General features: G+C 42.1%; 1 long non-coding RNA gene across 1 annotated transcript in view; it reads left to right on the top strand.

The window, feature by feature from the left end:
* The window catches only part of LOC149971375 (uncharacterized), a 318,492-nt gene extending 298,650 nt beyond the window's left edge, over positions 1–19,842 (top strand). Inside the window, exon 3 of the long non-coding RNA XR_016492234.1 lies at positions 19,717–19,842. This is a non-coding gene — a long non-coding RNA (uncharacterized LOC149971375). The remainder of the gene's footprint in view (positions 1–19,716) is intronic.
* Positions 19,843–22,257: the final 2,415 nt, after the last annotated feature.

Below are 22,257 nucleotides of genomic sequence, written 5' to 3' on the forward strand. Positions count from 1 at the left end.
AACTTTGGAAGTATGCTTGGTGTCATTGTCCATTTGGAAGACCCATTTGCGACCAAGCTTTAACTTACTGCCTAATGTCTTGAGATGTTGCTTTAATATATCCACATAATGCTCCTACCTCATGATGCCATCTATTTTGTGAAGTGCACCAGTCCCTCCTGCAGCAAAGCACCCCCACAGCATGATGCTGCCACTCCCATGTTTCACGGTTTGGATGGTGTTCTTCGGCTTGCAAAACTCCCTCTTTTTCCTCCACACATAACGATGGTCATTAGGGCAAAACAGTTATATTTTTGTTTCATCAGACCAGAGGAGATTTCTCCAAAAGTATGATCTTTGTCCCTATGTGCAGTTGCAAACTGTAGTCTGGCTTTTTTATGGCGGTTTTGGAACAGTGGCTTCTTCCTTGCTGAGCGGCCTTTCAGGTTATGTCGATATAGGACTCGTTTTACTGTGTATATAGATACTTTTGTACCTGTTTCCTCCAGCATCTTCACAAGGTCCTTTGCTGTTGTTCTGGGATTGATTTGCTTCCAAGGATGACTTGTGGATGTCTACAATTTTTCTTCTGAGGTCTGGGCTTATTTCTTTTGATTTTCTCTTTGTCAAGCAACGAGGCACTGAGTTTGGAGGTAGGCATGGAAATACATCCACAGGTACACCTCCAATTGACTCAAATTATGTCAATTAGCCTATCAGAAGCTTCTAAAGCCATGACATCATTTTCTGGAATTTTCCAAGCTGTTTAGAGGCACAGTCAACTTAGTGTATGTAAACTTCTGACCCACTGGAATTGTGATACAGTGAATTATAAGTTAAATGATCTGTCTGTAAACAATTGTTGGAAAAATTACTTGTGTCATGCACAAAGTAGATGTCCTAACCGACTTGCCAAAGCTATAGTTTGTTAACAAGAAATTTGTGGAGAGGTTGAAAAACTGACTCCAACCTAAGTGTATGTAAACTTCCAACTTCAACTGTATGTAAACATTATTAAAGTGGCATTATTTGGAGTACATTGTATAAAGTGACTAGTCATCAATTTATTAAAGTGGCCAGTGATTGGGTCTCAATGTAGGCAGCAGCCTCTCTGAGTGAGTGATTGATGTGTAGCAGCCTGATGGCCTTGAGATAGAAGCTGTTTTTCAGTCTTTGATGCAACTGTACTGATAGCGTGCTGATATTCGGGCTAGAAGATCGAGGCTTCGAGACCTGCTCCCTGCCAGTTTCATTACAGTATAGTAGTCAGATGAAGCTAGCTGGATGGCTACCTAGCTAATTCTCACATGGATTACTAAATCATTGCTATGAATATTGAAAATAACTGCAGTTTCTGTTGTTTATTGTTTTCAGGTTGGTTGCATTGGTGCTAGCTATGTACTAAGCTAAAGCTAGCTAGTTACCCCAGAAGTTGCTAACATCTGTATCAAAGATATTTGCAAACCTTTTTGATCCTGCTCGTTTGATCCTGATCTAATATCAAATGCTTACACAGACGTTTTCACATTTGGTCGAACAAATCATGCCTTATTACTACCAACACGGTATTGTGCAGCTTTGACAGTGATTGTAATGGTGGCGCTTGGCTTCCACGTGCAAATTCAGCACACACAACATTCTATAATAGAATTGTGTTATTTGACGTGCATCTTTTTTGACACGCAAAGACCCAAACGGCGTTCCAATTTAAAAGGCCAATCGAATTGTGCATTCACACTTTGATTGGGCATAAACCACAAACCCTGTGCAAAGGTTGTAAAACCATTTAATTCCATCCTTTTTCATTAACATAGCAACTGTATCACTCACATTTTACAACATTGTATTTATGAGTCATGGTTAAGACCAGATTCCTTTTCACAAAAATGCATTGTTTAAACAGTCAAGGAGATAAGAAGAAATAAGTAAGGACATAATGTAGCCAACTGTGAATATCTGTAGCCTACCCCTTGTAGAATGGAAGTATGGGAAAAATATCCTTGATTATATAATCATATCCATGGTTAAATAAACAGCCAATGTAACTGTAACATGTTTTACTGCATTGCAAATGTCTATTACATATCAAAGACAACGTGTTTTTCTTTCAACTTTTTAAGGAAGAGGATCCAAGCTTTCTCTCTTTATGTAGGCTATAACTTCACAGAGTGCGCCCTAGATAAGTCTATGGTGTGTGTGCTTTCTCACCAGTACCCTTAACTGTTTTTTCAGTGCATTACATCAGCTGCACTGTTGGAACTCAAACATCTTCCTTTGATAAATGATGTATGTGATCTCCGTTCTCCAGAACATTTGTGGCAAACACATCAAGTGATGCTAACATTTCGACACATTATACGCTCTTTCAATGGATTGAACATATATCACCACCAAACTGTTAGATCTTAAATTACCCCAAAATTGGGTGTATCCATGGAGACTATAACACTTAGCAGGGTGCTAGATCCACAAAAAAGGCTTCAGCTGATTGATGAGGGCAGGCGTGGATTACTCTTTACACAAACTCTGCAGTACAGAGAGAGGGCCTGCTGCCAAAGTAACTCTCTCTCCCTAGTCTATCATTGTCTGTGGGAGCCTGTCCATCAGTGTGGTGTGGTCTGCACCCCTCCCAGGGAGACAACCAGGGAGCCAGAGGGGGTCAATTAAACCAAAGGGACTGAGGAGAGACCATAAAACCCCTGCCAGAAAAAATATTGTATTAATTTAAGGGGAGATGTTAATATCTTGCAGAAATCTATTCCATATGAGTAGGGGCAAAGAGGATACTAGCCTCTATTACTCTATACTAGAATATTAGTGTAATCGTCTTTAGCATGAGGTTTAGCTATAACTAGTGCCTATAGGTTTTCCTGGTTGGGTCAAGAGGTCAGGAAAAACTCCTGACTCTACCCATAAGGTGTTGTATTGGGCGGACCTGAGGTTAGAGGTGAAGGACGAGGTGGAGGTGAGAAGGTGAGCGACAGATAGAGGCACACCCCTTCAAATCAATGATTTCATTGTGTTATGTATAATCCTGTCTAACTCTTATCTGTTATAACAATTGAAGCTTTTCTTCACCCTGTGGGGGAAGAGGGGGTGGTGAAGAATGCTTCAGAGACGAGTGCAACAATATGGAGGCCAAGGTCAGAATGACATGTGCACTGTCGTGGGCGCTCTGACTGCACTCCTCTCTCACAGCACTCTCTCTCATCTTCCCTAGGGAGCCGAGCAGGCCCACAGGCCTTCTCAGGATGATTGTTAATAGCTGATGATGAGGTCACTTCCCCTGGGGTTTCCTCTCAGTCTCCACACAGCCAGGAGACTCACATAACTGTGGTCTGGGTGGGGGGACTAGGACACTGATAGAAATTATGAAAGGGGGAGTCCATCCTTTTTCTAACCCATTATTACTACAGGTTTCCGTTGCTACTCAATTTGTTTTGTTTTGTTTGCCTGGCTGATTTTCATTTTTGCAAGTCTCAGCTGGACTGTACAGGAAGTATGAGCATTATTTATTTACATTATCAACGTGTAAAACATAACAGGACATAACATTGCACTGTCACTTCTAGTCAGCCATCAGCTTTGAACAAGGGATGGGAGAAGACCATCCAAACAAATCAAGCAGGGGATTCTTCAGGAAGAGAGCCTAGTATACTCTGTGAATAGCAAGAAAGGAAGAACCCTGTGAACACCAAGAAAGGAAGAAATAGTATTTCTTGTTCTTCCCTGCCTACTGCGCCACAGCCAGCAGCCCTCTCAAATGTTTGGGAAAATGCATGTAATACAAACGCACTTTCAGTCAAGCACATCTGCTCAGGCCTAGTTTATGCAGTATGGAGCAGGATGGGGCTAGGCGAAGAGGGAGGGAAGGGTAGATGGGGCCAGGGGGTTCTCCTCCTGTTCTTCCCCAGCCCAGCAGCTAGTCTCTGGGGCTCGCTGTGCTGAAAGATCAGCATGTCTTCTGTATATCTGGTTCATGAGAAGTCATACAAACCACAGAAGGAGTCATCATCATGTAGACATGAGTGAATATTCCACCCACACTCCTACTTACTCAAACATTCATAGAGTACATGCACACAAATAAGCACACACAAGTCCATGCAAAAAGTCGTGCACAGGTCGCTTCCAAAGAAAACAAATCAATGCTACGTCACATTGTGGAGCCCTGGAGTTGTTTTCAAAGCCAGGAAACTTTCACTGAAGAGCTGCCCAGACACAGCAGGGACACATCCAAGAAGAGGAGGAGGGATATGCGGAGTAGAGAAGAAGAGAGAGAGTGCAGATCGAGAGAGAGTAAGTAGAGGGGACACCTCAAAGTAGAGCTCGTAGAGAGAAGTTGTTAGGATCAGCGTGAAGGTGGTGTACACTTCAACAAGGATTCACATAGCCCACACAATAATATACTCAGATCTAGAGCAGAGCACAGAGACTTTCCTGGGCTAGCTAAGAAACTTAGATGATTCTGCTCCCCACCCAGTGCTACACAAGTTCACTTGATAGTTCGAAGCCAAGATGGCGTAGCAGTCGGACATGTTTTGTCTTGTCCCGTCCTGTCCCGTGTAAATATTGTTTTTTTTTAATATATTTTGTATATATTTTAATCTCACTTTCCATCTATGGACTGAATATACTCTCCTGCAACCCACCTCACCCAATGTGGTACAGATCTGCTATTTATTCTGCTATTTTTATACTTTAGAACCCCCATCAGAAGCTAGCCACCTAACTATCTACTAGCTAGTAATCAGTTAGCTACTGCTAGCGGTCTTCACCGTTAACTCGGACTCCAACGAGCCTCACTCGGCCAGTCTGCACAGCGCGATATCAACCCAGAGCATATCGGACTGCTTTTTCTCTACCACATCTCCGGATTCCTACTTCAAACTCTGAACCTTTACACCGGATCATCGCAGCTAGCTTGCTGCAATTCGAGTGGCTACACCTGACAAACATCTATGTCCCGAAGCAAGCACCAGTTAGCCTGGAGCTAGCCTCGAGCTAGGCCCATCTCCCGGGTAGCCGAAGAGGTCCACCAGCCAATTTTTGGGCTACAATACCTCTTTTGCCAATTGGTCTGGACCCTTTACTGCCAACACAGAGCCCCGCCGATCCATCACGACTGGTCTGCCGATGTAATCGTCCGAGGTGGTTTCAACAGGCTCTTCCGTTGCGAAGTCGCCGGAGGCCCATCTGCTAGCCCCGGCCCGCTAGCTGTCTGAATCTCCATGTCTCCAGCTTGCCTAGCATAGTAGCAACTACTGAATCGTCCCTCTGACTCATCTATTGCTACTCATTGGACGCTATGATCACTCGGCTACACATGCCTCTCCCTAATGTCATTATGCCTTGTCTATTGTTGTTTTGGTTTGTGATTATTGTCCTAATTCAATGTAGAGCCCCCAGCCCTGCCCAATATGCCATAGATAGCCCTTTTGTTCCAACCCCACAACTGCGGTGACCTCACCTGGCTTAACTGGTTCCTCTAGATACAAAACCTCTCTCATCGTCACCCAATACCTAGGTTTACCTCCACTGTACTCACATTCTACCATACCCTTGTCTGTACATTATACCTTGAATCTATTCTTCCAAGCCCAGAAATCTGCACCTTTAACTCTCTATTTCGAACGCACTAGACGACCAGTTCTTATAGCCTTTAGCCGTACCCTTATCCTAGTCCTTCTCTGCTCCTCTGGTGATGTAGATGTTAACCCAGGCCATGTAGCCCCCAGCACCACTCCCATTCTCCAGGCGCTCTCATTTGTTGACTTCTGTAACTGTAAAAGCCTTGGTTTCCTGCATGTTAACATCAGAAGCCTCCTCCCTAAGTTTGTTTTATTCACTGTTTTAGCACACTCCGTCAACCCAGATGTCCTAGCCGTGTCTGAATCCTGGCGTTTAGGAAGGCCACCAAAAATCCTGAAATTTCCATCTCCAACTACAACATTTTCTGACAAGATAGAACTGCCAAAGGGAGCGGAGTTGCAATCTACTGCAGAGATAACCTGCAGAGTTCTGTCATACTATCCAGGTCTGTGCCCAAACAATTCGAGCTTATACTTTTAAAAATCCACCTTTCCAGAAACAAGTCTCTCACTGTTGCCACTTGTTATAGACCCCGCTCAGTACCCAGCTGTGTCCTGGACACCATATGTGAATTAATTGCCCCTATCTATCTTCAGAGTTTGTACTGTTAGGTGACCTAAACTGGGATATGATTGTAGGATGGCCGGGGTGGCCATCCTACAATCTAAGCTAGATGCCCTTAATCTCACACAAATGATCAAGGAACCTACCAGGTACAACCCTAAATCCGTAACCATGGGCACCCTCTTAGATATCATCCTGATCAAATACACCTCTGCTGTCGTCAACCAGGATCTCAGCGATCACTGCCTCATTGCCTGCATCCGTTATGGGTCCGAGGTCAAACGACCACCCCTCATCACTGTCAAACGCTCCCTAAAACACTTCAGCAAGCAGGCCTTTCTAATCGACCTGGCCCGGGTATCCTGGAAGGATATTGACCTCATACTGTCAGTAGAGGATGCCTGGTGGCTCTTTAAAAGTTATTTCCTCGCCATCTTAAATAAGCATTCCCCATTTAAAAAACGTAGAACAATAACAGGTTCACCCCAGACTTGACTGCCCTTGACCAGCACAAAAACATCCTGTGGTGTTCTGCATTAGCATCGAATAGCCCCCGCAATATGCAACTTTTCAGGGAAAGTCAGAAATCAATATAGACAGTCAGTTAGGAAAGCTAAGGCTAGCTTTTTCAAACAGAAATGTGCATCCTGTAGCACTAAATCCCCAAAAGTTTTGCGACACTGTGAAGTCCATGGAGAATAAGAGCACCTCCTCCCAGCTGCCCACTGCACTGAGGCTAGGAATGGGTCTACGTGCTGCTGTGCGTTTTGTTGCTAACCTTACTTCGCTACCTGCCAACTTTAGGGTTTTTACTTTTTAATTACCGTTTAAATTTTTAGTTTTTCCCTCGCTCAAATTTTCATTCAACTTTTTCACTCCGGACGCTTTATCTGGATGTGGTTCGTCAGGACCTCCACCAGCCGAAGCTAAGTAGTAACATTAACATGATGCCTTCTAGGGGGCGGAGTTGCAATCTACTGCAGAGATAACCTGCAGAGTTGAGTCACTGTACTCAAAATATATACAGTAGAAGAACGATCGCCTTACTGCGAGGATAGCTGTGCTGCAAGGCCAGCTTCAGACGCATTCGTTAGGCAAGGGTAATTTAAGTGTAGGAAAGGATGAAACAGAGTCTGTGCCACCAGTAAGTACAGATAGTAGTATAAATCCTCTCGCACAGTCCCTGCAGCCGAACAACTTTCTCATGGCTTCTGGAAGGAAATGCTGTAGGAATGCTCAACCTGTGTCGCTCATTCAGACGACAGAAACTTTCAACCAGTTCTCACCATTAAGCAGCGAGTCGGAGTCAGAGGCCGAGCCTTCTCTGGTCTCTACTCCTCCCGTTACGGGGTCTGAGACGCAGAGCGCAACATAGCGCTCAGCATGTAAATCAGCTAGAAAGATGTGTCAGCATCGAGTAATTGTCTCTGGCCCCCTCCCAGTTAGGGGGAGTGATGAGCTCTACAGCAGAGTCTCACAACTCAATCACTGGTTGAAAACTGTTTTCTGCTCCTCCCAAAATATAGAATTTGTAGATAATTGGCCCTCTTTCTGGGACTCACCCACAAACAGGGCCAAGCCTTGCCTATTGAGGAGTGACAGACTTCATCCTAGCTGGAGGTGTGCTCTCAGCTCAGCTATCCCCATTGAGACCGTGTCTGTGCCTCGACCTAGGTTGGGCAAAACTAAACATGGCGGTGTTCACCTTAGCAATCTCCATTCCTGCCATTAATGAAAGAGATTGTGATACCTCACATCTCAAAATAGGGCTACTTAATGTTAGATCCCTCACTTCCAAGGCAGTTATAGTCAATGAACTAAACACTGGTCATAATCTTGATGTGATTGGCCTGACTGAAACATGGCTTAAGCCTGATGAATTTACTGTGTTAAATGAGGCCTCACCTCCTGGTTACACTAGTGACCATATCCCCAGCGCATCCCGCAAATGAGGTTTTGCTAACATTTATGATAGCAAATTTCAATTTACAAAAAAAAAACGACGTTTTCGTCTTTTGAGCTTCTAGTCATGAAATCTATGCAGCCTACTCACACTTTTTATGGCTGCTGTTTACAGGCCTCCTGGGCCATATACAGCGTTCCTCACTGAGTTCCCTGAATTCCTATCAGACCTTGTAGTCATGGCAGCTAATATTCAAATATTTGCTGACTAACATTCACATGGAAAAGTCCACAGACCCACTTCAAAAGGCTTTCGGAGGCATCATCGACTCAGTGGGTTTTGTCCAACATGTCTCCGGACCTACTCACTGCCACAGTTATACTCTGGACCTAGTTTTGTCCCATGGAATAAATGTTGTGGATCTTAATGTTTTTCCTCATAATCCTGGACTATCGGACCACCATTTTATTACGTTTGGAATCGCAACAAATAACCCCAACCAAGGATCATCAAAAGTCATATTATAAATTCTCGGTCAACCCAAAGATTCCTAGATGCCCTTCCAGACTCCCTCCGCCTACCCAAGGACGTCAGAGTACAAAAATCAGTTCACCACCAAACTGAAGAACTCAATTTAACCTTGCGCAATACCCTAGATGCAGTCGATGCCCTAAACACAAAAAACATTTGTCATAAGAAAGTAGCTCCCGGGTATACAGAAGATATCCGAGCTCTGAAGCAAGGTTCCAGAAAATTGGAACAGAAATGGTGCTACAACAAACTGGACGTCTTCCCACTAGCTTGGAAAGACAGTACCATGCAGCAACGAAGAGCCCTCACTGCTGCTCGATCATCCTATTTTTCCAACTGAATTGAGAAAAATAAGAACAATCCAAAATGTATTTTTGATGCTGTCACAAAGCTAACTAAAAAAGCAGCATTCCCCAAAAGAGGATGCTTTCACTTCAGCAGTGATAAATTCAGGAACTTCTTTGAGGAAAAGAGCATGATCATTAGAAAGCAAATTATGGATTCCTCTTTAAATCTGCGTCTTCCTCCAAAGCTCAGTTGTCCTGAGTCTGCACAACTCTGCCAGGACCTAGGATCAAGGGAGACACTCAAGTTTTTTAGTACCATGTCTCTTGACACATTGATGAAAATAATCATGGCTTCTAAACCGTCAACTGCATACTGGACCCTATTCCAACTAAACTACTGAAAGAGCTGCTTCCTGTGCTTGGCCCTCCTATGTTGAACATAATAAACGGCTCTCTATCCACCGGATGTGTACCAAACTCAAGTGTCAGTAATAAAGCCTCTCTTGAAAAAGCCAAACCTTGACCCAGAAAATATAAAAAACAATCGGCCTATATTGAATATCCCATTACTTTCAAAAATGTTAGAAAAAGCTGTTGTGCAGCAGCTCACTGCCTTCCTGAAGACAAACAATGTATACGAAATGCTTCAGTCTGGTTTTAGACCCCATCATAGCACTGAGACTGCACTTGTGAAGGTGGTAAATGACCTTTTAATTGCATCAGACCGAGGCTCTGCATCTCTCCTCGTGCTCCTAGACCTTAATGCTGCTTTTGATACCATCGATCACATTCTTTTACAGAGACTGGAAACCCAAATTGGTCTACACTGACAAGTTCTGGCCTGGTTTAGATATTATCTGTCGGAAATATATCAGTTTTTCTCTGTGGATGGTTTGTCCTCTGACAAATCAACTGTAAACGTCGGTGTTCCTCAAGGCTCCGTTTTAGAACCACTATTGTTTTCACTATATATTTTACCTCTTGGTGATGTCATTCGGAAACATAATGTTAACTTTCACTGCTATGCGTATGACACACAGCTGTACATTTCGATGAAACATGGCGAAACCCCAAAATTGCCCTCCCTGGAAGCCTGTGTTTCAGAAATAAGGAAGTGGATGGCTGCAAATGTTCTACTTTTAAACTCTGACAAAATAGAGATGCTTGTTCTAGGTCCCAAGAGACAAAGAGATCTTGTGTTGAATCTGACAATTAATCTTGATGGTTGTACAGTCGTCTCAAATAAAACTGAAAGGCCTCAGCGTTACTCTGGACCCTGATCTCTCTTTTGACGAACATGTCAACACTGTTTCAAGGACAGCTTTTTCCATCTACGTAACATTGCAACAGTCAAACTTTCTGTCCAAAAATTATGCAGAAAAATGTATCCATGCTTTTGTCACGTCTAGGTTAGACTACTGCAATTCTCTACTTTCCGGCTACTCGGATACAGTACTAAATAAACTTCCGTTAGTGCTAAACACGGCTGCTAGAATCTTGACTAGAACCAAAAAATGTGATAATATTACTCCAGTGCAAGCCTCTCTGCACTGGCTTCCTGTTAAGGCAAGGGCTAATTTCAAGGTTTTACTGCTAACCTACAAAGCATTACATGGGCTTGCTCCTACCTATCTTTCTGATTTGGTCCTGCCAAATTCTGTCCCTAGAATTTCTAAGCAAGCAGCTGGAGGCAGGGCTTTCTCCTATAGAGCTCCATTTTTATGGAATGGTCTACCTACCCATGTGAGAGACGCAGACTCGGTTTCAACCTTTAAGTCTTTATTGAAGACTCATCTTTTCAGTAGGTCCTATGATTGAGTGTAGTCTGGCCCAGGAGTGTGAAGGTGAATGGAAAGGCACTGGATCAACGAACCCCCTTGCTGTCTCTGGCTGGCCGGTTCCCCTCTTTCCACTGGGATTCTCTGCTTCTAACCATATTACAGGGGCTGAGTCACTGGCTTACTGGTGCTCTTCCATGCTGCACATTCAAAGAGGATGGTGAATGTGCAGAGAAACTGAGCTCTCTGATGTCGTCCATGTTTGGTATGTGAGAAACTGGAGGAATACGGTTTTGCTGATAATAAGATAATCACTTTCTGCACAATCAACTCTTTCCCATTCTGTGGGACCTGGAATTTTGCTCTCTTCCTCTGCATCACTGGACACCACAACTGCCAGCTGTGCCTTACCTACAAACACACTGCAGGGGAGGACTATATAAACATGTAAATCAAAAAACAGTAGACAGGCGTTATATGGAATGTTGATCTCTGTGCTTTTCCTAGTTAATTGCATGCAATATAAATTTTGTCCAAACGTGGCGCTATATATTCACTTTTCTCTTTTTAGAAAGTTCACTGTAGCATCAGTGCAATTGCTTCATTCACTGTGTAGACAGACATACAGTCGACAACACAATACTGTTTCTAGGGGCCAAGGTTAATCTGAGGCAATTTCTTTTAAAGTCTATAAAGTATGAAAGTATGAAAACCAGCCAAGAATACACCATATCTGGTACTGAAATATTCTCAATGGTGCTGTGTTCACATTAGAAAAACATGAACTTACTCAGTGCCCCTGCCTAGTATGATGAGGGATAACCAGTAACATCTGAGTCACAAGGATTCGTATGTAATGAGGAACAATACTCCAGTTACATATTCAGGGTTAAAATTCAATTTGAAACATACATTTTATCTGACTGTTAAGGACGAATAAACACATTTCTACACATTTCACTGTCATATGGGAATGGAAATAATCAAATCAGATACACGCCTGATCACACCGATATGATTGGGAGGAAATGCTGAGGGAATGCAAGGGGAGGAGGTCAGAGGTGATACACACTGACCAAAAAGAGATTAAATCCCAGCTGAGTCAGAAAGAATCTCTTGTTATTAAGGCACAAAGACTGATAAATTATTCTGCCTCCCCATCCCCCTCTTCCCATGTGACTTCCTGTAAAACAGATGTCCCTTACGGATTTTTTTTTTTGCATTTTTGTCAAATTTGCATTTTCACAAGTGAAATATTTGTTTTCAAATGTTGAGCTTAAATTTTTACATGTGAAAGCATATTTTCATATGCATTACATTTGTCACGTGAGGAGAATAACTGGTATTCGTCACATGCTTCGCAAACAACAGCTATAACCTAACAGTGAAATGCTTACTTACAGGCCCTTCCCAACAATGCAGAAAGAAAGAACATTGAGAAATAACGGAAAAGTAATAACACGTAGTAATAAAAGTCATAATACACAATGAGTAACAATAACTTTGCTATATACACAGGGTACCAGTACCGAGTCGAAGTGCAGGGGTACGAGGTAATTGAGGAAGATACAGTATGTACATATAACTAGGAATAAAGTGACTAGGCAACAGGATAGATAATAAACAGAAGCAGCAGTGTACAGTATGTGATGAGTCAAAAAGTGTCCATGGAGCAGATAGTCTGAGTAGCTATTTTGTAAACTAAACAAACTATTTAGCAGTTATATGGCTTGGGGGTAGAAGCTGTTCAGGATCCTGTTGGTTGTAGATTTGGTGTATTGGTACCACTTGCTGTGAAGTAGTAGAGAAAACAGTTTATGACTTGGGTAGCTGGAGTCTATGGCAATTTTTAGGACCTTCCTCTGACACTGCCTGGTATAGAGGTCCTAGATGGCCCCAGTGATGTACTGGGCCATACGCAATACCCTCTGTAGGGCCTTGTGGTCAGATGCCAAGCAGTTGCCATACCAAGAAGTCATGCAGCCAGTCAATATGCTCTCAATGGTGCAGCTGTAGAACGCTGAAGGCCCATGCCAAATCTTTTCAGCTTCCTGAAGAAAATAAAAATGTATTTATTGTCACATACACCAGATAGGTGCATGTGTTGTTTTACAGGGTAAGCCATAGAAGTATGGCAGCCTGGAGAAAGTTAGGGTTTAGTGCCTTGCTCAAGGGCACATCGACAGATGTTTTACTCTAGTGATTGAGTTACTTTTGTGCCATTAATATCAAGCAAAACCTCAGTAGTCGAAAACGAAATTCTTAGTATTGCAAACAAAAATAATGATATTGAAAGAAACATAAAGATAAACCCTAAAGTACTGATAGCAACAACAAGAAAATTGCAAGGATATCATTTTTAAATGCCAGAGCAAATTCATTGTAGCTCAAAAAAAAAAAAAAAAACAGGGTTCAACGCAATTAATAAAACACATTCCTATTTCCTGCAATTTTCCCTATCTTTGGTTATGTTACCCTGGCCTTTGCTTTTGCTGCCTTTTGTCCAGGTGTAAGTTCTGGGATATTCGTTCCATCAACATAGCCCCCTGCATCCCACTGCTGGTTTGCCTCTGAAGCTAAGCAGGGTCGTCCCTGGATGGGACACCAGCTGTAGTTGGAAGTGATCAAAAATAATAATAACAATAATTAAAAAAATGTGTGGAAAAAAATCACGTGGTAATTTCTTATTCACATTAGGAAAAATTATCATGTGAAATTTCACACGTCTTAAACCACAGCTGTTTTCGAATACTCATACTAACCGCACTAAACATACTAATATAGTATGCTTATGTCATACTAAATTGCTTAAACATACTAAATTCGCCAAAATATGAAGTATACACGCAAAGGACACTATTTCCATTCTTTAGGGTACATAATGCAACTCTTCAGGAAATGGCGGAAAATATGCAGTCGAAGTACAACGAGGGAAGACAGAAATTCATTGCTTTAACTAATTATAACAAATGTTAAGAAAAGGTTGAGCAATGTAACAAAGTAATGACTTTTCAAATTAGTTACCCTATATGTTATATTGCTTGACAATCCTTACGAACCACATCGCGTATCATTACAGCAGTATGTGCCGGTATATTGTTAGCTCGCTACCTAATGTTAGTTGGCTACTTATACATCAAACTTGCCAGTATATTACCTATAGACTATCTAACTAACTACCCAACACTTATTGACTTGATTTTTCCCGTCATTCTTAGCTTAGCTAAATGTTATAGTCATTGTGCCTTCTTAATGGACATTCGGGTGCTTTTGTAAATTTTCTCAGGCTATCTACTTCGATTTCAGAGCACTCTTGTCTGAGTGTACTAGAGCGCAGAATAATGAATTGAGGAGCGCTCAACACCTGGCTAAAAAGCGTAATTATCAGCACAGTTATGGTCATCAACGCTCTGGATAACATGAAAACTGCCTAACCAGCTCTGCTAGGGCGATTACAATGGTCAGAGTGGTCTCATTTGTGTCCGGAAGTAGCTAGCAAGCTTGGGTACTTGACTGCTTTTGTAAGGTCAGAACGCTCAAATCAACCCTACTCCTTGTCCTGAGATTCCAGTGTGCGCTCCGACAGCAAAACACTTTGAATTTACAAACTAACAACCTGACAAAGCTCTGAATTTACCAGCGCACTCTGGCAATCCAGATTGAAAATGTCTAACTAGTCATTTGTTATGCTAGCTAGCAAGAGGTTGCATAGCAACAGCATCAACTCAAACGCTCAACTGAAAGCATACTGTTCGTTGACAGTATACTTAAATGAACTAATAATATATAGTATGTAGTATATACTCATTACGTATGTAGTATACAGTATGTTAGTATGGTTATTCGAACACAGCTCATGTTTTTCCACAAGTTTTTTTGTAAGGGGTGTCAGGATCCATACCAAGTAAGGCCAGGGAAAAACAGCAGATAATTGATCAGTTCAGCACAGAATAGAATGTGTTTCATATAACCTAACTAAAGAGCATACTAGAGTGAGGCAGCTGGAAATGAGTGAGTGAGTAAGTATGGAGTGATATAATGGAAACCTTTGCATGTTTACTCTGTAATCATGTAGACTCTCTTACAAGCAACAGAGCTGGTCTCCACACATTCTTACAACTTCCCCGGGTTCGATGGTTCTGAAATATACACACTACTCAGTAGCCATAAACCATAGCATTGGGAGGTATTATTCCTTTATCATAATGACCAAAGTACAATCCTATCAATATGGCTATTTTGTGAGATTAGTTTTTTTATGATACAGTACTCCAGTATAAGTGATACAGTCATTCAATGGCTAAACAAGCTCTATCTATATAGCAATGGCTGTAAAGAGGCAGCTCAGTGGCTGACTGACTGCAGAGAGAGAACCTGGGGGAGGAGCAACACTGACTAGCTGGTCCCTAGGCACACATTTGTCGCCTTGGTGACAGGACACAGCAGATGAGGACCTTATGTAATCGCAGGGTCGTTCAGTGTCCTAGTGAGTCCCTATGTTCAGTTAAAATTGTTTTAATAATGCAGGGGACAAGGTCCATCTGTGGTTGTCTTTGTCAGCCCAGCCCAAGCCAAACCCCTGCCATCTGTCTACAGTATTGTGAGAGATGCCACTGACCACACAGTCAGTCAGCTACAATGCTGCTTGTGGGCAGACACAGAAAGGAGAGCGAGAGAGAGAATATTAGATGCTGGCTACTGCCTCAGGACAGAAATTCTCAACAGGAGATGGTGGGGAAGGGGAAAGAACATTTGTTATTCTGCTTTTTAAATAAAATAACAGCGGCAGAAGAATGGGAGATTAAAAAAAAGTAGGCTAAAACATCAAACTACCTATCTTTAAAATTGTGTGGGTGATATGCACATTCCAAATTATTAAACCGGTGCTTGGGAGCATGTTGGAGCAGAATTTAGGATTGTCTTTCTTATTCAAATGTTATATCATACCAAACACATACAGTTGAAGTCGGAAGTTTACATACACTTAGGTTGGAGTCATGAACATTTATTTTTCAACCACTCCACAAATTTCTTGTTAACAAACTATAGTTTTGGAAAGTCGGTTGGGACATCGACTTTGTGCATGACACAAGTCATTTTTCCAACAATTGTTTACAGACAGATTATTTTACTTATAATTCACTGTATCACAATTCCAGTGGGTCAGAACTTTAAATGCACTATTGACTGTGCCTTTAAACAGCTAGAAAAATTCCAGAAATTATGTCATTGCTTTAGAAGCTTCTGATAGGCTAAGTGACATCATTTGAGTCAATTGGAGGTGTACCTGTGGATGTATTTCAAGGTCTACCTTCAAACTCAGTGCCTCTTTGCTTGACATCATCGGAAAATAAAAAATACTTTTTGACATTTTTATTTTAGACCTCCACAAATCTGGTTCATACTTGGGAGCAATTTCCAAATGCCTGAAGGTACCACGTTCACCTGTACAAACAATAGTACGCAAGTATAAACACCATGGGACCACAGAGCCGTCATACCGCTCAGGAAGGAGACGCGTTCTGTCTCCTAGCGATGAACTCACTTTGGTGCGAAAAGTGCAAATCAATCCCAGAATAACAGCAAAGGACCCTGTGAAGATGCTGGAGGAAACAGGTACAAAAGTATCTTTATCCACAGTAAAATGAGTCCTACATCAACATAACCTGAAAGGCCACTCAGCAAGGAAGAAGCCACTGCTCCAAAACCGCCATAAAAAGCCAGACTACGGTTCGCATCTGCACATGGGGACAAAGATGGCACTTTTTGGAGAAATCTCCTCTGGTCTGATGAAACAAAAATAGAACTGTTTGGCCATAATGACCATCGTTATGTGTGGAGGAAAAAGGGGGAGGCTTGCAAGCTGAAGAACACCATCACAACCGTGAAGCACGGGGGTGGCAGCATCATGCTGTGGGGGTGCTTTGCTGCAGGAGGGACTGGTGCACTTCATAAAATAGATGGCAACATGAGGAAGGAACATTATGTGGATACATTGAAGCAACATCTCAAGACATCAGTCAGGATGTTAAAGCTTGGTCGCAAATGGGTCTTCCAAATGGACAATAACCCCAAGCATACTTCCAACTTTGTGGTAAAATGGCTTAAGGACAACGAAGTCAAGGTATTGGAGTGGCTATCACAAAGCCCTGACCTCAATCCTATAGCATATTTGTGCCTTTTCAAATTATAAAATTGGATTAGATAACACAATGTGCCATTGGAACAGAAGTGATGGTTGCTGAAAATGGACCTCTGTACGCCTATGTAGATATTGCATTAAAAATCAGTCATTTCCAGCTACAAGTCATTTACAACATTAACAATGTCTACACTGTATTTATGATCAATTTGATGGTCATTTAATGGACAAAAAATGTGCTTTTCTTTCAAATACGAGGACGTTACTAAGTGACCCCAAACTTTTGAATGGTAGTGTAAATACTGTATATGGATGAGCAGTGACAGAGTGGCATAGGCTAAAATGCATTTGATAGTATAGAATACAGTATATACAAATGAGACGAGTAATGCAAGATATGTTAACATAATTAAAGTGGCAATATTAAAGTGACTAGAGTTCTATTTATTAAAGTGGCCAATGATTTCAAGTCTTTATGTTTGCAGCAACCTCTCTGTGCTGGTGATGGCTGTTTAATGGTTTTATGGCCTTGAGATAGAAACAGTTTTTCAGGATTTGATGCACCTGTACTGATCTCGCGTTCTGGATAGTAGCAGGGTGAACAGGCAGTGGCTCGGGTGGTTGTTGTCCTTGATGGTCTTTTTTGGCCGTGTATGCAGTATGCCGTGTAATGGCAATTGCATCGTCTGTGGACCTATTGGGGCGGTAAGCAAATTGAAGTGGGTCTAGGGTGACAGGTAAGGTGGAGGTGATATGATCCTTGACTAGTCTCTCAGAGCACTTCATGATGACAAAAATGAGTGCTATGTAGTGATAGCCATTTAGTTCAGTTATCTTTGCATTCTTGGGTACAGGAACAATGGTGGCCATCTTGAAGCATGTGGGGACAACAGACTGGGATAGGGAGAGATTTAATATGTCTGTAAACAAACCAGCCAGCTGGTCTGCTCATGCTCTGAGGACGTGGCTCGGGAAGACGTCTGGGCAGGCAGCTTTGCAATGGTTAACACGTTTAAATGTCTTACTCACGTCGGCCACGGAGAAGGAGAGCCCAGGTCCTTGGCAGCGGGCCGCATCAGTGGCATTGTATTATCCTCAAAGCGGGTGTTAAGTTTGTCTGGGAGCAAGACGTCGGTGTCCGTGACGTGGCTGGTTTTCCTATTGTAGTCCGTGATTGACCCTGCCACATGTGTCTCGTGTTTAAGACGTTGAATTGCGACTTCACTTTGTCTTTATACTCACATTTTGCTTGTTTGATTGCACACAGGTCATGTAGACTAGAGGGGAAGTGTTTGCATTCTATCTAAAATAAGAGATTCTTATCAGCGTTTGACTGTTAGATTAACTCCACCTGCCAGCAACTATACAAACAGCACCAAATCATCAGTAGTGGTGGAAAAAGTACCCAATTGTCATACTTTTACTCAAGTAAAAGTGAAAGTCACCCAAGAATGAACATCTACCCTCTACTTCCCAGTATAACTACTTTAATTTGTTCTCTTTGAATAACATATTTTTCTCCCCGATTTGCTTTGGGGTCTGTTTTTGAAGAATAACATCAACTGCTAACATAAACAATGCATTTGTGTTTAGTGAGTCTGCCAGATCAGAGGGAGTAGGGATAACCACGTGTTCTCTTGATAAGTGTGATAATTGGACCATTTTCCTGTCCGAATACTTTTGGGTGTCACGGAAAAGTACATGATTTTCTTTAGGAATGTAGTGTCATGACGTTGGCCTGGGGGGTAGGTTTATGACAGTCATAAATACCTCTTCCCCCCTTTTTCCTCTCTCTACCCTACTGAGGTTACATTTGCAAAACCCTTGGTTAACAGAGATTCTGGGAACATCAGTAGGGGGGGGGAATATGATGTCAGTTCGGTTGTCATCTGAGATATTCTCATCAATGATAAGATGACAAACTCTACAGTGGAAAGTCTACACATCAGAGTTCTCGGATTCACATGGAATTGTTGTTCAATTTAAATGTTTGAATATGAAATGATTTGTGATGGGATGAAATGTGATTTTAGCTTCTAAAATGAGAGATTTGGATTTTCATAAGATAGGGCTGCTCAATCAGTGGCCCGCCCTGTGAAGGGACATGGGCTATAAAACTTTTCAAACACGCCCTCCTCTCCCTTCCTATATAAGCCCTTGACGACAATATAACTATCTGTTCCAAAGATGTGAGGACGACGGTCCTATGTCAGAATGGTTCAGATAAGTACCCTACAGGTGGTTGATTGTGTAGGAGCTTAATTCAGGAGCGTAGTTATTGTAGCTAGTTAGCTTAATGCAGCAAACGTTTGCATTTAGCCACAAATACTGGCATTACAAGTTAGCTAGTACAATAAAGAAGCCTACATGTCCAATGTATCACTGGCAAACTATGTACATTTTTATGCATTCATGTACTTGATCGCCAGATGTTCAAGTAGCTAGCTACAGTAGCTCACCTAGCTAACAAGTTGTCATTGCAGAAGCGTTTCTTACCCAACACACTTCAGTCATCTGATGGACCAACTGCTGAAACCTTTGTTTTTGGGACTCGATTTCGATGAATTGCTGAAGCTGAGGGTCTGCTGTGGCTCCTTGGTTTTCCATGTTCATGCGCAAATCGCTTATAAATTAGACAGAAATGTACAATTATTTGATAATTGTAAACGATTGACTGCAGTTCCTGACCTTCACGTGTGTGAATCGGCTTGCGCATCACAGGAAACGGAAGAGTGCTGGACCAATCAGAAACAGGTTCCTCAATGGCTGATGCACAGAATGAGGCCCTGAGGGGCTGAAGCCTTGAGTCTGCCCTGCATGAGGAAGTGTATCTGCCAGAGGGATGAGTCTGCGAACTGTGTTTCAATCTCAGAATGTGGTGGTTGGATCTACTGGAGCTCATAGAGCAAGTCCTGAACAGTCACCGACAGCTCCTGAAAGAGGACCTGAGCCCTAGGACCATGCCTCAGGACTACCTGACATGATGACTCCTTGCTGTCCCCAGTCCACCTGGCCGTGCTGCTGCTCCAGTTTCAACTGTTCTGCCTTATTATTATTGGACCATGCTGGTCATTTATGAACATTTGAACATCTTGGCCATGTTCTGTTATAATCTCCACCCGGCACAGCCAGAAGAGGACTGGCCACCCCACATAGCCTGGTTTCTTCCTAGGTTTTGGCCTTTCTAGGGAGTTTTTCCTAGCCACTGTGCTTCTACACCTGCATTGCTTGCTGTTTGGGGTTTTAGGCTGGGTTTCTGTACAGCACTTTGAGATATCAGCTGATGTACGAAGGGCTATATAAATACATTTGATTTGATTTGATTTGAGATAATAACTACAGAACGAAGCCAACATCCGTGATACCTCCTAGCCGTTGAGTTAGCAACAGCAGATGCAAATGCAGGTTAGGAAGGAACAGACAGAGTATCCCGTCTACCACACAACGATGTTACCACAACGTATCCAATTGACAACCAGAGACATTCTTCAAAGGACTCGGTTTGGCAACACTGCCTTCCATCTACCACCAACCTACCGAAGCGCAGCTCAGAGTAAATATTTATTGCATTTTCCTTTTCCAAATGGGTGGTAATTTAGAATGCATAAGATACTGTATTTACTATAGCACAGCAGCTTCGCCTTTGTTCCTCAGTCTTCCCGCTCTTTCACTCAAACCCTGCCCCTTTTCCTTTGTGTAACAAGCTGTCATATCTGTTCCGCCCGCTAGTGACGTTTTCCTTTATGACGTAATTTGTAATCAAGTTATGATTTAATTATGTGTATGTGTAATTCTGTGTGATTAGTTAGGTATTTAGTAAATAAATATTTAAACCCAATTTTGAATTGCTGATTCAAATTGTTAGCCAGGGTTCGTGCAGATAACCAAGAATTTACAACTTTCAGATGAGACTGAATTAAGATGACTATTGATATTGACTGCTATTGATGTAAAATATTACGAGGTCTTTAAGAGTTTATTCGGAAAATAACAGCTCTATAAATATTATTTTGTGGTGCCCGACTCTCTAGTTAATTACATTTACATGATTAGCTCAATCAGGTGATATTAATTACGGAGAAATAATTTTATAGAATAGCATGTCATATCACTTAATCCGGCATAGCCAAAGACACGACAGTAGTGAAGTAAAAGTAGTCCAAAATAGAAATAGTAAAGTAGAGTGCAGATACCCCCCAAAAAACGACTTAAGTAGTACTTTAAAGTATTTTTTGCATAAATACTTTACACCACTGATCATCAGTACACACTCAACTAAATTTTGAAAAACATAGACTATAGTCTGGGAAACACTACAATGTGAGCTTTAAGTGTGAGAGAGTCTCTCACCTAAACAGATATTATCTCCTGTGAGGCAACCACCTGGATTTCCCCCACATTCTATCACCGTTGGTAGTAGGAGTTAGACAAAACAGGTGTGGGAGTAGGGATATGGGCGGTGGTTTTAAGAAGTCTGCTGGCACCTCATTGGCAGGCAGCCAGTCTCAATGTTCAGCACCCTGGAATAACAACTACAACACATGCATGTGTAGTCAGGATTGGGCCTGTGGTGACAATGAGGGCACATAAACTCAGAGATGCCAAAAAGCTGTGATACCAAAGTGTAGCAAACTCAGCATTACAGGTCCAAAATACTATTACATCTTTGTGTTTGCTGTGAATGTGGTATTATACTCTTTAGTGTGGCTTAAGGTGCTATAACCATTGACTGGAGTTAGTGGTGAGGCCCCAACTCACCCAAATTGCTATGAAACCATTGACTTGGAGAATAACAAGAGGATGCCTCAGAGAACGTGAGTCCAAGTGTCTTGGTTTGCATCCATCAAATATTTAATAGGGTACACATGTGTGTGTGTGTGTGTGTGTGTGTGTGTGTGTGTGTGTGTGTGTGTGTGTGTGTGTGTGTGTGTGTGTGTGTGTGTGTGTGTGTGTGTGTGTGTGACCCTAGGCACAATACATCAGTGTTATTACCTTGGGGCGCCACGGAATTCCAGGGGTGAGGGAGGGAGAAAGGGTGTGAGGAGGTTAACAAAAGTATCTCGGAGCACAAGGCACCTGCTGTATTTGAGCCATAGCTGTGAGTGTGCAAGTGTATGAGGGGAATCTACCTGATACGGTCTGAGATATTACGGAATGTTTTAAACTTTGAGCTTCAGAGCATTAACAAATGAATGAAACCTCCTACAAATGACATGATGTTCAAAGAAAGGTTTGAGGAAGTGCAGCTTCCTTTAACACCAAGTTCACATCTTATTTCTACATTTTTATGATGACTTCTCTGCAAAAAATGACAGACAATTTTTTCACAAGTGGTTAAAAGCAAAGCACATTTGTGTTTGATATTTGTTTATGAAAGGTTGAAGGTGAAAACCATAATTGCAGGATGTTGGAGTCCAGACAGAGGCCACCAACCCTATAAAGGCATGCAGCTGAGCTGACTCATCACTACCTATTGGTCTC

This window comes from Oncorhynchus mykiss, chromosome 26, assembly GCF_057628025.1.
Source record: "Oncorhynchus mykiss isolate SJ-2025 chromosome 26, ASM5762802v1, whole genome shotgun sequence".
Taxonomy (NCBI): Eukaryota; Metazoa; Chordata; class Actinopteri; order Salmoniformes; family Salmonidae; genus Oncorhynchus; species Oncorhynchus mykiss.